Genomic DNA, 19,599 nt, shown 5'->3' with positions numbered 1-19,599 from the left:
GGAATGTCATCCATCGGTGGGTAATGGGGAATGTTATCCAACAGTGGGTATTGGGGAATGTGATCCTTTAGTGGTAATGGGAATGTCATTCATCAGTGGGTAATGGGGAATGTGAACCATCAGTGGATAATGGGAATATCATCCATCAGTGGGTAATGGGGAATGTGGTCCATCAGTGGGTAATGGGAATATCATCCATCAGTAGGTAATGGGGAATATGATCCGCCAGTGGGCAATGAGGAATGTGATCCATCAGTGGTGAACGGTTAATGTGATCTCTGAGTTTGTAATGGGGAATGTGATCCATCAGTGGGTAATGGGGAATGTGATCCATCAGTGGGTAATGGGAATGTCATTCATCAGTGAGTAATAGGGAATGTGATCCATCAGTGGGTAATGGGGAATGTGATCTATCAGTCGGTAATGGGGAATGTGATCCATCAGTGGGTAATGGGGAATGTGATCCATCAGTGGATAATGGGGAATGTGATCCATCAGTGGGGAATGGGGAATGTGATCCAATAGTGGGTAATGGAAATGTCATCCATCAGTGGGTAATGGGAATGTCATCCTTCAATGGATAATGGGGAATGTAATCCATCAGTGTGTAATGGGGAATATGATCCATCAGTGGGTAATGGGAATGTCATCCAGCAGTGAGTAATGGGGAATGTGATCCATCAGTGGGTAATGGGGAATGTGATCTATCAGTCTGTAATTGGGAATGTGATCCACCAGTGGGTAATGGGGAATGTGAACCATCAGTGGGTAATGGGAATGTCATTTATCAGTGAGTAATGGGGAATATGATCCATCAGTGGGTAATGGGGAATATGATCCATCAGTGGATGTTGGGGAATGTGATCCAACAGTGGATATTGGGGTATGTCATCCATCAATGGGTAATGGGGAATGTGATCCATCAGTGGGGAACGGCGAATGTGATCTATCAGTCTGTAATGGGGAATGTGATTATTCAGTGGGTAATGGGAATGTCTTTCATCAGTGGATAATGGGGAATGTGATCCATCAGTGGGTAATGGGGAATATAATCCATCCGTGGGCCCTGGGGAATGTGATCTATCAGTCTGTAATGGGGAATGTGATCCATCAATGTGTAATGGGGAATGTGAACCATCAGTGGGTAATGGGAATGTCATCCATCAGTGGGTAATGGGGAATGTGATCTATCATTGGGTAATGGGGAATGTGATCCATTAGTGGGGAACGGGTAATGTGATCTCTCAGATTGTAATTGGGGAATGTGATCCTTCAGTGGGTAATGGGAATGTCATTGATCGGTGGGTAAAGGGGAATGTGATCCATCAGTGGGTAATGGGGAATGTGATCCATTCGTGGGTAATGGAAATGTCATCCGTCAGTGAGTAATGGGGAATGTGATCCATCAGTGGGTAATGGGAATGTTATCCATCAGTGGATAATGGGGAATGTTATCCATCAGTGGGTAATGGGAATGTCTTCCATCAGTGGGTAATGGAGAATGTGATCCATCAGTGGGTAATGGGGAATGTGATCCATCAGTGGGGAACGGGTAATGTGATCTCTCCGTTTGTAATAGGGAATGTGATCCACCAGTGGGTGATGGGGAATGTGATCCATCAGTGGGTAATGGAAATGCAATCCATCAGTGGGTAATGGGGAATGTGATCCATCAATTGGTCATGGGAATGTGATCCATCAGTGAGTAATGGGCAATATGATCCATCAGTGGGTAATGGGGAATGTGATCCATTAGTGGGTAATGGAAATGTCATACATCAGTGGGTAATAGGGAATGTGATCCATCAGTGGTAATGGGAATGTCATCCATCAGTGGATAATGGGGAATGTGATCCATCAGTGTGTAATGGGGAATGTGATCCATGAGTGTGGAATGGGGAATGTGATCCATCCGTGAGTAATGGGAATGTCATTCATCAGTGGATAATGGGGAATGTGATCCATCAGTCTGTCATGGTGAATGTAATCCATCAGTGGGTAATGGGGAATGTGATCTATCAGTCTGTCATGGTGAATGTGATCTATCAGTGGTTAATGTGAGTGTTATCCATCAGTGAGTAATGGGGAATGTCATCCATCAGTGGGTAATGGGGAATGTGATCTATCAGTGGGGAATGGGGAATGTCATTCATCAGGGGGTAAAGGGGAATGTGATCCATCAGTGGGTAATGGGAATCTGATCCATCAGTGAGTAATGGGGAATGTGATCTATCAGCCTGTAATTGGGAATGTGATCATCAGTGGGTAATGGGAATGTGATCCATCAGTCTGTATTGGTGAATGTGATCCATCAGTGGGTAATGGGAATGTCATCCATGAGTGTGTAATGGGGAATGTGATCCATCAGTGGGTAATGGGGAATGTGAACCATCAGTGGGTAATGGGAATATCATCCATCAGTGAGTAATGGCAAATATGATCCGGCAGTGGGCAATGAGGAATGTGATCCATCAGTGGGTAATGGTGAATGTGATCCATCTGTGGGTAATGGGGAATGTGATCCATCTGTGGGTAATGGGGAATGTGATCCATCAGTGGTTAATGGGAGTGTCATCCATCAGTGGGTAATGGGGAATGTGATCCATCAGTAGGGAACGGGTAATGTGATCTCTCAGTTTGTAATGGGGAATGTGATCCATCAGTGGGTAATGGGAATGTCATTCATCAGTGAGTAATGGGGAATGTGATCCATCAGTGGGTAATGGGGAATGTGATCCATCTGTGGGTAATGGGAATGTCATTCATCAGTGAGTAATGGGGAATGTGATCCATCAGTGGGTAATGGGGAATGTGATCTATCAGTCTGTAATGGGGAATGTGATCCACCAGTGGGTAATGGAAATATCATCCATCAGTGGGTAATGGGGAATGTGATCTATCAGTCTGTAATGGGGAATGTGATCCATCAGTGGGTAATGGAAATATCATCCATCAGTGGGTAATGGGGAATGTGATCCATTAGTGGGTAATGGAAATATCATCCATCAGTGGGTAATGGGGAATGTAATCCATCAGTGCGTAATTGGGAATATGATCCAATAGTGGGTAATGGGGAGTGTGATCCATCAGTGGGTAATGGGAATGTCATTTATCAGTGAGTAATGGGGAATATGATCCATCAGTGGGTAATGGGGAATATGATCCATCAGTGGATATTGGGGAATGTGATCCATCAGTGGATAATGGGGTATGTCATCCATCAATGGGTAATGGGGAATGTGATTCATCAGTGGGGAATGGGGAATGTGATCTATCAGTCTGTAATGGGGAATGTGATTCATCAGTGTTTAATGGGGACTGTGATCCATCAGTGGATAACGGGGTATGTTATCCATCAGTGCGTAATGGGGAATGTGATCCATCTGTGGATAATGGGAATTTCATCCATCAGTAGGTGATGGGAATGTCATCTATCAGTGGATAATGGGGAATGTGATCCATCAGTGGCTAATGGGGAATGTGATCTATCAGTCTGTAATGGGGAATGTGATCCCTCAGTGGGTAATGGGGAATGTGAACCATCAGTGGGTAATGCGAATGTCATCCATCAGTGGGTAACGGGGAATGTGAACCATCAGTGGGTAATGGGAATGTCATCCATCAGTGGGTAATGGGGAATGTGATCCATGAGTGGGTAATGGGAATGTCATTCATCAGTGGCTAATGGGGAATGTGATCCATCAGTGGGTAATGGGGAATGCGATCTATCAGTCAGTAATGGGGAATGTGATCCATCAGTCGGTCATCGGAATGTCATCCATCAGTGGGTAATGGGAATGTCATCCATCAGCGGGTAATGGGGAATGTCATTCATCAGTGGGTAATGGGGAATATAATCCATCCGTGGGTAATGGGGAATATGATCCATCAGTGGGTAATGGGAATGTCATCCATCAGTGGGTAACGGGGAAGGTGATCCATCAGTGGGTAATGGGGAATGTGATCCATCAGTGTGTAATGGGAATGTCATTCATCAGTGGGTAATGGGGAGTGTGATCTATCAGTCTGTAATGGGGAATGTGATCCATCAGTGGGTAATGTGGAATGTGATCCATCTGTGGGTAATGTGGAATGTGATGCATCAGAGGATTATGGGGAATGTGGTCCATCAGTGGGTAATGTGGAATATGATCCATGAGTGGGTAATGGGGAATGTGATATATCAGTCTGTAATGGAGAACGTGATCCATCAGTGGATAATGGGAAATGTTGCCCCTTGGGTTGATGATGGGGTTAACGGGTAATGTGGCTCCACAGGGGGTAATTGATAATGTGGCACCACTGGCTATAATGAGAAATGTTTCCATCTCAGAAGCAAAATGGGGAATGTTTGCCCACTCATTGAGTACTGGGGAATGAGATGGGACCATTCAATGTGTTATGGGTGTGTCAGTGGTTAATGAAGGACAAATTTCTTTTTGTGATGTCTGATGGCCGTTTATACAATAACGGGGAGTATAGATAGAGTTATTGGCAATTTTCTTTTTCGTAGGATGTGGGATTTCAAGACTAGTGGGCACGCTTATTAAGGTGAGAAGAGAGAGATTTAAAAAAGTCATGAGGGGCAAACCTTTTACACAGAGGTTGGTTTGTGTGTGGAATGAACTTCCTGAGGAGGTGATGGATGTAGGTACAATTGCAATGTTTAAAGGACATTTGGATAAGTACATGAATAAGAAAGGTTTGGAGGGATATGGGCCAGGAGCAGGCAGGTGGGACTAGTTTAGTTTGGGATTATCTTTGTCATGGGTTGGTTGGACTGAATGTTCTTTTCTGTTCTGTGTGATTGGATGAAATTGTTGTGAATAAGATTCTATAGATTATGTAAGAGGCGTGTGGGGTGGATTGTAAAATTTATATATATATATATATATAAATATCATACATTGGATCATTTGAGTTTTTGATTTTTGAGTTCATAACATGTGGGATTTCAGTGTGCCTGAAGTTAACAATTATCTTGCATTTCTGTAATCATTGTTCTTTTTTAAAGGGCACCTTCTGAGACTAGCTTTGAAATTAAAAGCTTTTATGTATGTATGATAGGTTTTTATGATTAAACAATTTAGAAGATCAGGAGAGTTTTTTTTAAATCTTAGAACAGAGAACAAAGAACAAAGAAAATTTACAGCCCAGAGACAGGCCCTTCGGCCCTCCAAGCCTGAGCTGATCCAAATCTACTGTCTAAACCTGTCGCCCAATTCCTAAGCATTTGTATCTCTCTACTCCCCACCTACTCATGCATCTGTCCAGACGCATCTTAAATAAATCCACTGTGCCTGCCTCTACTACCTCTGCTGGAAATGCGTTCCAGACACCCACCAGCCTCTGTGTAAAGTACTTTCCACATGTATTCCCCTTAAACTTTTCACCTCTCACCCTGAAAGCATGACCTCTTGTTGTTGAATCCCTCACCCTGGGAAAAAGCTTATCTCCATCCACCCTGGTTATATACTTCATGATTTTGTAGACCTCAATCAGGTCCCCCCTCAATCTCCTTTTTTCTAATGAAAACAAACCTAACCTACTCAACCTCTCTTCATAGCTAGCACCTTCCATACCAGGCTAATCCTCGTAAACCTTCTCTACACTCTCTCCAAAGCAATCACATCTCTAGGTAATGTGACTACTAGAATTGTACACAGTATTCTAAATGCAGCTGAACCAATGTTGTGTGCAATTTTAACATGACCTGCCAGCTCTTATACTCAATACCTCATCCGATGAAGGCAAGCATACTATATGCCTTCTTGACCACTCTATCCACCTGTGCAGCAACCTTCAGGGTACAATGGACCTGAATTCCCAGATCTCTCTGCTCATCAACTTTTCCCAAGGCTCTTCCGTTCATTGTATAATTCCCTCTTGAATTAGACTTCCCAAAATGCATCACCTCACAGGTCACCTTTCTCCATTTCGAGAAACTCCCTTCAACTACTACTCTCTGTCTCGTGTTGCTCAACCAGTTCTTTATCCACCTAGCCAGAACACCCTGCACACCATGTGACTTCACTTTCTCTATTAGTTTACCATGGGGAAATTTATCAAATGCCTTACTAAAGTCCATGAATATGACATCAACAGCCCTTCTTTCATCTATCAACTTGGTCACTTCCTCAAAGTACTCTATTAAATTGGTAAGGCACGATCTCCCCCACACAAAACCATGTTGCCTATCACTGATAAGCCCATTCTTTTCTAAATATAAATAGATCCTATCCCTCAGTACCTTCTCCAGCAACTTTCCAACCACTGACACCAGGCTCACTGGTCTATAGTTACCCAGAATATCCCTACTACCCTTCTTGTACAGGGGGACAACATGAGCAACCCTCCAGTGTTCTGGCACCTCAGCTGTATTTAAGGATGCTACAAAGGGATGCTCCCCTAGGGGAAACAGCAATACCTTAAAGAAAATATTTTAGCTTTACTTTGAGTTTTGAGCAGTCCTGTGAAGTACTTCGATGAATTGGCTTGTATACGAGCCTGAGAAAGGAAGAGTATAATGAGACTTAACTACCTTTAGAGTAAAGAGTTAGAGATAGCTCAAACCAGAAAGGTTGGGATAAAACCCTGAAAAGGTTACTTAAAACTGAATGTGTTTAACTTCAAGTAACTCTAATAGTTCCAGGAAGAAGCTATCTGCACCCATACCCGGTGTGTTTGTAGTTATCGTACCAGGGCTGTGTTTTGGGTACTGTGTTAAAGCTCCTGTTTTTGTTTTTAGTTTATAAAAAAATGTTTTGGCCTTAAATTTATACTGTGTGTTTGAAAATCTGTGAATTTCTTTCATAAGTAGATAATGTTATGAAACAGGGATCACAAGCCAAACTCAATCAGTCTCATGGTCACTGGATTTGCAACACAGTGAAATTGAAACATTTAATGATCCTCAAAGTTGCTTAATTGTTCTTTACCAAACTTTTCAAACAACAGCTCTTGGACATCATGTTAATAACTTAATCAATAGTTAACAATTTATTTTTTTTTAATAGATATTTTTATTAGAAATTTAACATTTTTACAAATTTACAAAAATAAACAAGACACTCAAGTACAAACATTGATATACAATTAAACCTTAAATAAATAATAACCAAAACTTAATTAAAAAAAGATACCGAGAAAGAAAAAAAAAACAAAACTCAACTAACTACTAATCTAACCTACAACTAACCAGAGTGTATAATGAAGTCTCTTACATTATTCAAATAAGAGAAAGAGAAAAAAAAACAATGGATAACACAGAAATTGGATAGTGAGATACATGCTCGGAATGTGTTAACATCAAATGTAACAAAACCCGTATTCGTGGGGGATTCCTCTCCCAAGGGGCCCCGGACCAGCCATGTTCGCAATCTCAATTAAATAAAAGGCCTTGTTAGGATAGCCGAAATATCTGTATTTACATAATTCAAGACGGGCTGCCATATTTTATGAAATAATTCGGTCTTTCGATGCACCATATTTGTAAGGAAGTCAAGGGGAATACATTCCATAATTAATCTGTGCCAATTTGAAAGTCCAGGGGGTCCCTCAGCCACCCGGTTTACCAAAATATTTTTCCTTGCACAGAAAGAGAGAATAGAAAATAATCTCTTCTCGTGCATATCCAGGGAGGGTAAGTTCGAAAAGCCCAAAAGGAGAGATACAGGGTCCACTTTAATTTCCGTTTCTAAAATTTCTGTCAGGGTACTTGCTACTTTAGTCCAGTATCTACAGATCTTATGACAGGTCCATAGGCAATGTACAGGAGTGCCCACCTCTATTTTACATTTGGGACACATTGGAGATGCTCCTGCCTTAAATTTTGCCAATCGATCCGGTGCTATATGGGCCCTATGAAGTACCTTCAGCTGGATAGCCTGAGTTCTGTTACAGATGGTGATTCTTCTGGTGTTTTCCCAAATGTCATTCCATGTTTCTATAGAGATTTCTAGTCCCAAATCCTGATCCCATGTTTTAAGCAGATTGTCCATATCTCCCGATACTTCATCATGTACTAAATGATAAATAGTATTGACGGAAGATACCCCCACTGGTCGTAGCACTTTACATTCTTTATCTGATTTATAAAGACTATCTAATAACCTAGACTTCTTCTGTACATAATCTCGAATTTGGAAGTATCGAAAGAGGTCTCCATAAAGTAATCCGAAATTCTGATGCAGCTGTTCAAAAGACATCAGGACTCCTTCTTTAAATAGGTCCCCTAAACATGAGAATACCCCTGGATCTCCACAGTTTAAAAGTGGTATCTGTAAGCCCCGGTTGAAATCCCCATGCTCCCACGATTGGAGCATGGGGGATGTTTTATGTGAGTTTCCCTCATTTTGCCGCATTATATTCCAAGCTTTAATTGTGTTTAGTATTATAGGGTTTTTACAGTGATCCGTAATGATTTTCCTCTTGTCTGAAAATAAAAGGTTAATAAGTGGGCATTTTACTTGAGAAGCCTCGATGTCCAGCCAGATTGACTGTGGGTCAGACAAGACCCAATCAGCTATGTAACTTAATAGGGAACTTAACTGATATTTCCTAAAATCTGGGAAGTCCAATCCTCCCCTTGCCTGTGGAAGCTGTAGCTTCTTCAACTTAATGAGGGGCTGTCTATGATTCCAGATAAAGGAACCCAATAAGCCATATAATTTACATAGAGCCAGCCTCGGCAGCATCACCGGAAGCATTCTCATAGGGTATAGGAGACGGGGCAGGACATTCATTTTAATTAGTGCTATTCTACCCAGCCAGGAAATTGGAAGGTCTCTCCATTGCTGGAGGTCCTGCCTTATCCTTTCCAGTAAATGCACAAAGTTAGCCTTGTATAACTGACCAAATACTGGGGTAATAAAAATACTTAAATATAAGAAACCCTCCAGGGACCACCGATAGGGAAAGTGGGATCCATCCAATAAGTGTGATATACTAGCAAGGCCACCCATTGGCATAGCCTCCGATTTTGAGAAATTAATTTTATAGCCTCAGAATGCGCTAAATGTATTAATAACTTGGATTAAGTGAGGTACGGACCTCAGAGGATTACTGAGGAATAGAAGAACATCATCTGCATAAAAGCTAAATTTATTTTTACCTGTACCAATCCTCGGGGCCGTTATATTAGGATCAGCTCGTATAGATTCTGCTAGTGGTTCAATTATTAGCGTAAATAACAATGGCGAGAGAGGACATCCCTAACAGCAGCCCCTATCCACACTGCAGCTATCCGAACCTAATCCATTGGTAATCACAACTGCTTTGGGATCACTATACAATGTTGAGACCCATTTGGTAAACACCTTTCCAACGCAAAACCTTTCCAATGTGTAAAACAAATATGACCGTTCAACCCTATCGAATGCCTTTTCTGCATCTAATGAGACTACTACTCCTGGTATCTATCCCTGATGGCAGGCTTGAATCACATTCAAAACCCTTCTGACATTATTGGATGATCTATGGCCCTTAATAAACCCCGTCTGATCCTCTTTTATAATATGTGGCAATACCCTTTCTAGTCTCAATGCTAACGTTTTAGAAAGGATTTTAAAATTGACATTTAGCAAGGATATTGGTCTGTATGATGCACAATCTTCTGGGTCCTTTCCTTTTTTAAGGATAAGAGAGATATTTGCCTCTTTCAACGAAGGCGGGAGACAGCCCTGACTGTATGCATAGTTAAACATGTCCATAAGTGGACCAGCCAATACTCCTGTAAATTCTTTATAGAATTCAGCTTGAAAGCCATCTGGGCCAGGTGCCTTACCGCTCTGAAGTTGCCTGATTGCATCAAGTATTTCTTGGATTGTTAGGGGAGCATTTAAGACGGATACCTGTTCCGGAGTTAGGCCCGGAAAGGTCAAATTTTAAAAAAATGATTGCATCCTCCTAGTCCTGTCTTCACAATCCTGCGATTTATATAAATCAGAATAAAATTTTCGAAAGATTGTGTTAGTCCTTTTATGATCATGAGTCAAAATACCTGTACTTTCCTTGATAGACGTGATAGTTTGAGGGACCTTTTTTTATAGATCATGGCTTGGGAATCTTTTCCAAGATTTCTAGAGGCTTCTAGGAGTATCCGCCTCTCCTTATATCTCTGCAGTCGGAACAGGACCGGGCGTGGGCGCTGGTTCGAGCCGGGCCCGCGTATTGCCCATTCCACCCTTACCTGGCCTGATCCAGCCTCCAGATTTAAAAGCTGAGGCAGCCACTGTTTGAGAAATGCTGTAAGCTGGCCTTCCTCTTCCCGTTCGGGAAGGCCCAGCAAACAAATATTTTTTTGGCGACCTTGATTATCGAGGTCGTCAGTGTGATTCTCTAAGGTCTGGACTCGCTGTTCGAGAGTCCGGACCCGATCTACGGCCGATTGAGCTGTAGTTTCGGAGGTCGCGGCCTTTAGCTCCGCCCCTCCGAATCGGCGCTTGATTTCCTTAATGTCTCGTGCTTTTGCAGCGTGACCGAGAGTGAGTCCCATCGATTTCGGGACTCTTCAATAAAAGCGTCGATCTTCACATCCAGTTTGGAGATGATTTCCACGAGGCTCGCCACTGTAGGTAAGTCCCCCAGGGTGGCTGTGGACGCCTCTGCTGCAGCTGGAGAGGGTGGGGGAGGGGTTCCTGCTTGCTGAGAGCTGCGGACTCCCTTCCCTTTAGTCACTTTTACTGGAGATTAAATTGTTTAAATTTAATACTAAGCAATTAATTAAATTAAACAGCTATTTTAAGTGATTTGGTGAGTGTGGTGGGGGTGGGTGACCCACTTTGCCTAAGTCTTGGGAGGAGCACTGTAGACTCAGACTTGCTGGGTCGCCGCCATCTTGGATCCCCCCCAACAATTTATTGTTAAGAATGTATCTTTAACAGAACATAGATGTTACGGCAGGGAAATCAAACCCCTATGTTAATTTAAACCAAAGACCCAGAAAAGCTCACCTCGCCTGGTAATCTGTTAAAATGTGATTTACAGAGAACTCCTAACTTCTGCCATTTAAAGAAAATACAATTTATTTTCCTAACTCTAATAGTGAACACTAAACAAAAACTATTCACAAATCCAAGCTCCCCCTTTTTTTGTAACTACTTACTATCTTACTCCAACTCTATAAAAATGCTGTTGCACAATTATTAAGCATTACGTTAATTTAATCTCAAGACCGGACAGTCTCTGTCTTCCCAGCTGTCTTCAATCTTCTGCCTGAGCTCCATGGGTCTTCTTTTTTCTTTTTGCTGAAAGTATGTTTTACATGAGAAAGGTAGAGAGTGTTTTCTAATTTATTTGAGAGCAAAATGTTCGATGGACTGTGAGCTCTCTGGCTTTACTGCAGTTGCTCGGCCGATCGGTGGTAGTTGCTCTCTCACTAATTTTTAAAATATCAGATTTATATACCGCCCATGACACATTAACTGCTGATAATTTGATTGGTTTCCAGGTGTCAAAACAATGAAATTCAAATTCCATTGGCTTCTGGGATCCTAGGCATAATTTAAACTAATTGGTTAAATTTGAATTGTTGTCAAAACAACAACCAAAAACTCAGGTATCCATTTAGCAGCCATTTGGTACATGTATCTATGTTGGAACAGCTTGTCTCCCAGCCTTTCCATTCGGGCAGCTGAGCCTGCGCTTTAAGTTTACTTCAACATTTGGAAGCCACTTTCTATTTTAAAGGAAGCATACATGCTTTTGACTTCGTAACAATGGATAAACTATAAAACAATGCATTTAATATTTATGAACTAAGCCTAAACTTCTTCAGTTGTAAACCTCATTAATATGCTAACAGACAGACAGACAGGCACAGTTAAAAGATGAATTATGAAAGAAAATATTGAAAAAAATCGCAATTTGCAGTCCATTAACAATTCCAACAATGATTACCAGGCCTTCATGTTATCCTTTGATGTGTTGTACTACAGCCAAGTAGGACTGGATATTTGACTTGAATTTCAAAGTCACTGGTCAATACAAACAGATTCTGCAGACATCTGGAGACCTTTACTTATTTCTTACAAACTGGGGTTCCTTTCTCAGAACATTGAACAATTTGCTAACTGGAGAATAACGAGAGAGAGAGAGTAAAACCAAGAAAACCTCATTCCGTGCTCAAAACCCAGTCAGAGCCAGTTCACTCTTTGTTTTCTTTTGTTTCTTTGTCATTTTCCGTGGTTGGCTAGCCAGCACTGGTGCTCCCATGGTTAACTGATACAACATCCAACCAGCTGTCAGTGTCTCAACATAGCAACATCTTGGTCCTGCATCGACTACAGTGTCCTTAGAGCAGTAATGTGTATTATCTTTCCAGGCCAGTTTCTCACAGTAAACATCTCTCTTTGTTCTCTCTTTTTAGGGGGCGGCACGATGGCACAGTGGTTAGCACTGCTGCCTCACAGCGCCAGGGTCCCAGGTTCAATTCCAGCCTTGGGCGACTGTCTGTGTGGAGTTTGAACATTCTCCTCGTGTCTGCGTGGGTTTCCTGTGGGTGCTCCGGTTTCCTCCCATAGTCCAAAGATATGCAGGTCAGGTGAACTGGCCATGCTAAATTGCCCGTAGTGTTAGATACATTAGTCAGAGGGAAATGGGTCTGGGTGGGTTACTCTTCGGAGGCTCGGTGTGGACTGGTTGGGCGGAAGGGCCTGTTTCCACACTGTAGGGAATCTAATCTAAAACCAGCTGCTGTTCTATGTTCAATTCTCAACTTCAATTTGCAGTTTCAAACCAAAAGTTAGAAAAATAAAAGAAAATTAGAGAAATTAAAAAAGCTCAAAGGTAGAAGACAGAGGGTGGTGGTGGAAGGTTGTTTTTCAGACTGGAGGCCTGTGACCAGTGGAGTGCCACAAGGATCATGCTGGGCCCTCTACTTTCTGTCATTTACATAAATGATTTGGATGTGAGCATAAGAGGTACAGTTAGTAAGTTTGCAGATGACACCAAAATTGGAGGTGTAGTGGACAGCGAAGAGGGTTACCTCAGATTACAACAGGATCTGGACCAGATGGGCCAATGGGCTGAGAAGTGGCAGATGGAGTTTAATTCAGATAAATGCGAGGTGCTGCATTTTGGGACTCTATAAAAGACTCTATAAAAGATCGTAAAGTAAGGGAACCCTTAGGAAGTAGCGACCATAATATGGTAGAGTTCAATCTGGAGTTTGAAAGGGAGAAGGCAAAATCTGATGTAATGGTGTTACAGTTGAATAAAGGTAATTATGAAGGCATGAGAGAGGAACTGACTAAAATAGACTGGAAGCAGAGGCTAACTGGGAAGACACTAGAGCAAAAATGGCAGGAGTTTGTAGGTATAATTGAGGACACTGTACAGAGGTTCATTCCCAAGAAAAGAAAGATTACCGGGGAGGGATTAGACAACCTTGGCTGACAAAGGAAGTCAGGAAATGTATTAAAGAAAAAGAGAGATCCTATAAAGTGGCTAAGAACAGTGGGAAATCAGAAGATTGGGAAGGATACAAAAGCAAACAGAGGATAACAAAGAGTATAATAAGAAATGAGAGGATCAAATATGAAGGTAGGCTAGCCAGTAATATTAGAAATAATAGTAAAAGTTTCTTTCAGTACATAAGAAACAAACAACAGGCAAAAGTAGACATTGGGCCACTTCAAACTGATGCTGGAAGCCTAGTGATGGGAGATAAGGAAATAGCAGGAGAACTTAACAAGTACTTTGCGTCAGTTTTCACAGTGGAAGACATGAGTAATATCCCAAAAATTAAAGGGTGTCACGGGGCTGAGTTGAGTATGGTTGCCATTACGAAAGAGATAGTGCTAGAAAAGTTAAAAAGTCTTAAAATTGATAAATCTCCTGGCCCCGATGGGATACACCCTAGAGTTCTGAGAGAGGTTGCTGAGGAAATAGCAGAGGCATTGGTTGAGATCTTTCAAGAGTCACTGGAGTCAGGAAAGGTCCCGGATGATTGGAAGATGGCTGTAGTAACCCCCTTGTTCAAGAAAGGATCAAGGCAAAAGATGGAAAATTATAGGCCAATCAGCTTAACCTCGGTTGTTGGTAAAATTCTAGAATCCATCATTAAGGATGAGGTTTCTAAATTCTTGGAAGAGCAGAGTCTGATTAGAACAAGTCAACATGGATTTAGTAAAGGGAGGTCATGCCTGACAAACCTGTTGGAATTTTTTGAAGAGGTAACAAGTAGGTTAGACCAGGGAAACCCAGTGGATGTGGTCTATCTAGACTTTCAAAAGGCCTTTGATAAGGTGCCACACGGGAGGCTGCTGAGCAAGGTGAGGGCCCATGGTGTTCGAGGTGAGTTGCTGGGATGGATTGAGGATTGGCTGTCTAACAGAAGGCAGAGAGTTGGGATAAAAGGTTCTTTTTCAGAATGGCAGCCGGTGACGAGCGGTGTCCCGCAGGGTTCGGTGCTGGGGCCACAGCTGTTCGCATTATATATTAATGATTTGGATGAGGGAACCGGGGGCATTCTAGCGAAGTTTGCCGATGATACAAAGTTAGGTGGACAGGCAGGTAGTACTGAGGAAGTGGGGAGGCTACAGAAGGATCTAGACAGTTTGGGAGAGTGGTCCAGGAAATGGCTGATGGAATTTAACGTGAGCAAGTGCGAGGTCTTGCACTTTGGCAAAAAGAATAAAAGCATGGACTACTTTCTAAATGGTGAGAAAATTAATAAAGCCAAAGCACAAAGGGATCTGGGAGTGCTAGTCGAGGATTCTCTAAAGGTAAACATGCAGGTTGAGTCTGTGATTAAGAAAGCGAATGCAATGTTGTCTCTTATCTCAAGATGGTTGGAATATAAAAGCACCGTTATGCTACTGAGACTTTATACAGCTCTGGTTAGGCCCCATTTGGAGTACTGTGTCCAGTTTTGGTCCCCACACCTCAGGAAGGACATACTGGCACTGGAACGTGTCCAGCGGAGATTCACACGGATGATCCCTGGAATGACAGGTCTAGCATATGAGGAACGGCTGAGGATCCTGGGATTGTATTCATTGGAGTTTAGAAGATTAAGGGGAGATCTAATAGAGACGTACAAAATAATACATGGCTTTGAAAAGGTGGATGCTAGGAAATTGTTTCTGTTAGGCGAGGAGACTAGGACCCGTGGACACAGCCTTAGAATTAGAGGGGGTCATTTCAGAACAGAAATGCGGAGACATTTCTTCAGCCAGAGAGTGGTGGGCCTGTGGAATTCATTGCCACGGAGTGCAGTGGAAGCCGGGACGCTGAATGTCTTCAAGGCCGAGATTGATAGGTTCTTGTTGTCTAGAGGAATTAAGGGCTACGGGGAGAACGCTGGTAAGTGGAGCTGAAATGCGCATCAGCCATGATTGAATGGCGGAGTGGACTCGATGGGCCGAATGGCCTTACTTCCACTCCTATGTCTTATGGTCTTATGGGAAAGCAAATCTTAGCAGGACTTATATACTTAATGGTAAGGTCCTAGGGAGTGTTGTTGAACAAAGAGACCTTGGAATGCAGGTTCATAGCTCCTTGAAAGTGGAGTCACAGGTAGATAGGATAGTGAAAAAGGCGTTTGGTATGCTTTCCTTTATTGGTCAGAGTATTGAGTACAGGAGTTGGGAGGTCATGTTGCAGCTGTACAGGATGCAGTTTAGGCTAGTTTTGGAATATTGCGTGCAATTCTGGTCTCCTTCCTATTGGAAAGATGTTGTGAAACTTGAAAGGGTTCAGAGAAGATTTACAAGGATGTTGCCAGGGTTGGAGAATTTGAGCTGGAGGGAGAGGCTGAACAGGCTGGGGCTGTTTTCCCTGAAGCATCAGAGGCTGAGGGGTGACCTTATAGAGGTTTACAAAATTATGAGAGGCATGGATAGGATAAATAGACAAAGTCTTTTCCCTGGGATCGGGGAGTCCAGAACTAGAGGGCATAGGTTTAGGGTGAGGGGGAAAGATATAAAAGAGACCAAAGGGGTAACTTTTTCACGCAGAGGGTGGTACGTGTATGGAATGAGCTGCCAGAGGATGTGGTGGAGGCTGGTACAATTGCAACATTTAAGAGGCATTTGGATGGGTATATGAATAGGAAGGGTTTGGAGGGATATGGGCCAGGTGCTGGCAGGTGGGACGAGATTGGGTTGGGATATCTGGTCAGCATGGACAGGTTGGACCGAAGGGTCTGCTTCCATGCTGTACATCGCTGTGACTATGACTCTAATAGTTGGTTTTGTTCTATTTTATCTTCATTTCTTTTGTTAATAAAGTGATATTTTATTGTTAAAGCAAAACCTGCAGCATTATATGCTTATGTTTTAGCAGGAGACCACTTTACAAAATCAAACTATCAATCGAGACAGATTTCAGTCTGGGGTTTGACTTGTCCAGTAATAACACCAGCTGAGATTATAACAGGTGTTCACTCAGCTGTGGTTTGAATGATTTCGCTGTCTGTTCTGAACTATTGTGTTGAATAAACTGCTTGAAGAGAAATCTCTATAATGGATGTTGTTGGGACTGTGGAGTGTTGGATATAACATGCAGACCCCAGGGATATCAAAACTGAAAGAACTGCAGTTGCTGGAAATCAGAAACAAAAAGATTCAGCAGATCTGGCAGCATCTGTGGAGAGAAATCAGAGTTAACATTTTGGGTTCAGAATTGAGTTCTGATGCTGGTTTACTGAACTTGAAACAGGAAGTCTAATTTCTCACCACAGCTGTTGCCAGATCTTTTGAGCCTTTCCAGCAATTTCTGTTTTTGCTCCTGGGGATTATGCTAGATTTTCAATTCATTCAGAGGATGTGAGCCTCATTGATTTGACCTGCATTTATTGTCCATTCCTAGTTGACCTTAAGAAGATGGTATGGTGTTGAGCTGCCTTCCTGAACTGTTGCAGTCCATTTTATTGTTGTAGTACTTGGACAAGAAACACAGTCCTAACTTGCCTTTTCACTTATTGTGTCTAAGCTAGCTCTTTGAAATAGCTATCCAATGTTGTCCCAAAACCCCAACCCTTTCCCATTACTTTGAAAATTAGTTTTCATTACACATCCAAAGAAAATAGGAACAGGAGTAGACTATACAGCCCACCAAGCTTACACAGCCCTATAATTCAATTATGGCTAGTCTTTGACCTCAATTTGACTTTCTTGTGTGTCCCCCATGTCCACTGATTTCTCCAGAGTTCAAAAACTATCATTCCCAGCCTTGAATATCATCGATTTAAATTCACAATCTGCTGAATGTGCATAGTTACAAAGATTCACAGCCATTTGAGTAAAAATGTTCCCTATCTTAGTCCAAAATAATCAACCCTTTATTCTGAGACCATGCCCCAATATTCTACAGTTGCCAAATTGGAACATAACCTCTATGTCTACCCCAGTTTTTTTCCCCCTGTTGAGTTGAGGAAGGAGATTTTGGGGTCAGGAGCTCTGAGGCTGCAATGGTGTCCATTGAACTCTGACTGAGTGTTAATAGCTGTGCAGCCTTGGGGCTCACATAAAAGCTGGAACATGAACATGAAAGCACATTGAGAAGGAATTTGGACGCATGTGCTGCTTGTGAAGCTCCTTGTGATTGAACAAGATCACCTCTCATTTTTCTAAACTCCTATATAACTCTGTTTTACTCATTCCCTCCACCCAAGATTCTAGCGAGTGCACCTTATTTGTACTCATTCCAAGGCAAATGTACTCTTTCTTAGAACACAAGAATTGGAAACACGAGTAGCCATTCTGTCCCTGAAGCTGATTCCAAGTTACATGGCATATCTTGTTAAAAGCTCACTGTACTTTCCTGTACATGAATAACCTTTGACTCCCTTGTCTATAAAGATCAATCTAACCAGCCTGGAATGTTTTCAATGACCCTGCCTCTGCTTTTCTATCTGAAAGGGAATTCCATTGACTAATGACCTTCTGAGAGAAAGAAAACTCCTTACCTCAGCTTTAATTTTTTAATCTGTGTTGAATTATTCTAGTCTCATCCATGAGGAGAAACATTTTCTTGGCAATTATCGTGTTCTGTCCTGTGAGAAATGGGACACACAGAATCATAGAAATATGGGAATATAAGAGCAGGAGTAGGCCATTTGGCTTTTTGAACCTGCTCTACCATTCATTATGATCATGACTGATCATCCTACTCAGTACCTTATTCCCACCTTCTCCCCATACCCCTTGATCTCTTTAGCCCTAAGAACTATATCTACACCTCTCTTTAACATCTTTAATGTTTTGGCCTTAACAGTTTCCTGTGGCAGAGAATGCCACAGGCTCACTACTCTCTGGTTGAAGAAATTTCTCTTCATCTCTGTCCTAAAAGGCCTACCTCATATCTTTAGACTGTAACCCCTGGTTGTGGACTTCTCAGTCATTGAGAACATCCTTCCAGCATTTACCCTGTCTAATCATGTTAGAATTTCATAGGTTTCTATGAGATCTTGCCTTATTCTTCTGCTCTCCAGTGAACATAATCCTAACTGGCTACGTGGTAATGCCACTGAATTCGTAACTCAGAAGACTAGGCAAATGCTTTGGAATATGGATTCAAATCCCATCATGGTGTAACTGATGGAATTTAACTTCAGTCTATAAATCTGGAATTAAAAGCTAGTCTCTGATGGTGCCCATGAAACTATTATCCACTGTTTAAAACATATCTGGTTCACTCATGTCACTTTAGAGAAGGAAATCAACAGCTCTTACCTTGTTTGGTTAACATGTGACTCCATATCTTCATCAATGTGATTGTCTCCTAATTACCCTCTGAAGAGGCCTGGGAAGCCTCCATTTTCAAGCAAAATTAAGGATAGGCAGCAATTGCTGGCCTTGCCAGTAATGGAATATAAAATGAGAAAAATAAAGAGGGAAAAGAGATCAAAATTGTACACAGTACTCCAGAACTAGCCTGGCAATGTCTTGTACTAGACTAGCATAGCTTCCTCATTTTTTATATTCCATTCCCCTTGTTTAAAAACCAATATTCTCCAATTGCCTTCCTAATCACTTGCTGTGTCTGAATACGAACCTTTTCTGATTCATTATCAGGAGCCCCAGATTTCTCACTACCATGGTGTCTTGTACTATTTCTATAATCTAATACTACACTGCTTTTCTGTTCATTGAGTCAAAGTGGACAGCTACACATTTTCCAACATTATAATCCAACTGCCAAATTCTTGCTGACTTACTTAATCTCTCTATACCCCATTGCAGAATCTTTCTGATTTCTTCACAATTTACTTTCCTACCTCTCTTTGTATTGTTGTGTCAGTCCTGGAACTACCTTCCTAATAGCAGTGGGGCCTACTGTACCCTTTGTACCAAGGGGAAGATGAGGCAGCTATGGCTGACAAAGTAAGTCAGGGACAGTATAAAAGCAAAAGAAAGGATTCTGGGTAATCCAAGATGGAGGATGGGAAAAAGTTGTGACTATAAGAGCTGCTCGAGGTTTGAGGCATTTTCAGTGTTGGAGCTGATTTCTTCAAATTCTAGGAGTGGTAATTACTGTTTTATAAAATGTTGCATTTGTTTTGGAACTTTGGAAAAAGAAACATCAAAACAACAGCACTTTCAAAAGGAGGAGGACAGACAAAGGCAGTGACTACATGGGAAGTTAATCAAACAG

General features: G+C 42.0%; 1 protein-coding gene across 2 annotated transcripts in view; it reads left to right on the top strand.

Moving 5' to 3' along the window:
* tmem63c (transmembrane protein 63C) overlaps positions 1-19,599 on the top strand; it is a 400,240-nt gene that overhangs the window by 23,339 nt on the left and 357,302 nt on the right. Inside the window, exon 1 of one of the 2 annotated variants that reach the window (XM_072567925.1) lies at positions 12,479-12,536. The exons of the other annotated variant lie outside the window; for it this stretch is intronic. The gene's annotated coding sequence lies outside the window, so the exon portion shown is untranslated. Of the gene's footprint in view, positions 1-12,478; positions 12,537-19,599 lie in introns of those variants that run through there. 2 annotated transcript variants of the gene reach the window in all.

This window comes from Chiloscyllium punctatum, chromosome 4, assembly GCF_047496795.1.
Source record: "Chiloscyllium punctatum isolate Juve2018m chromosome 4, sChiPun1.3, whole genome shotgun sequence".
Classification (NCBI taxonomy): Eukaryota; Metazoa; Chordata; class Chondrichthyes; order Orectolobiformes; family Hemiscylliidae; genus Chiloscyllium; species Chiloscyllium punctatum.
This window is presented reverse-complemented; position numbering and strand designations above follow the sequence as displayed.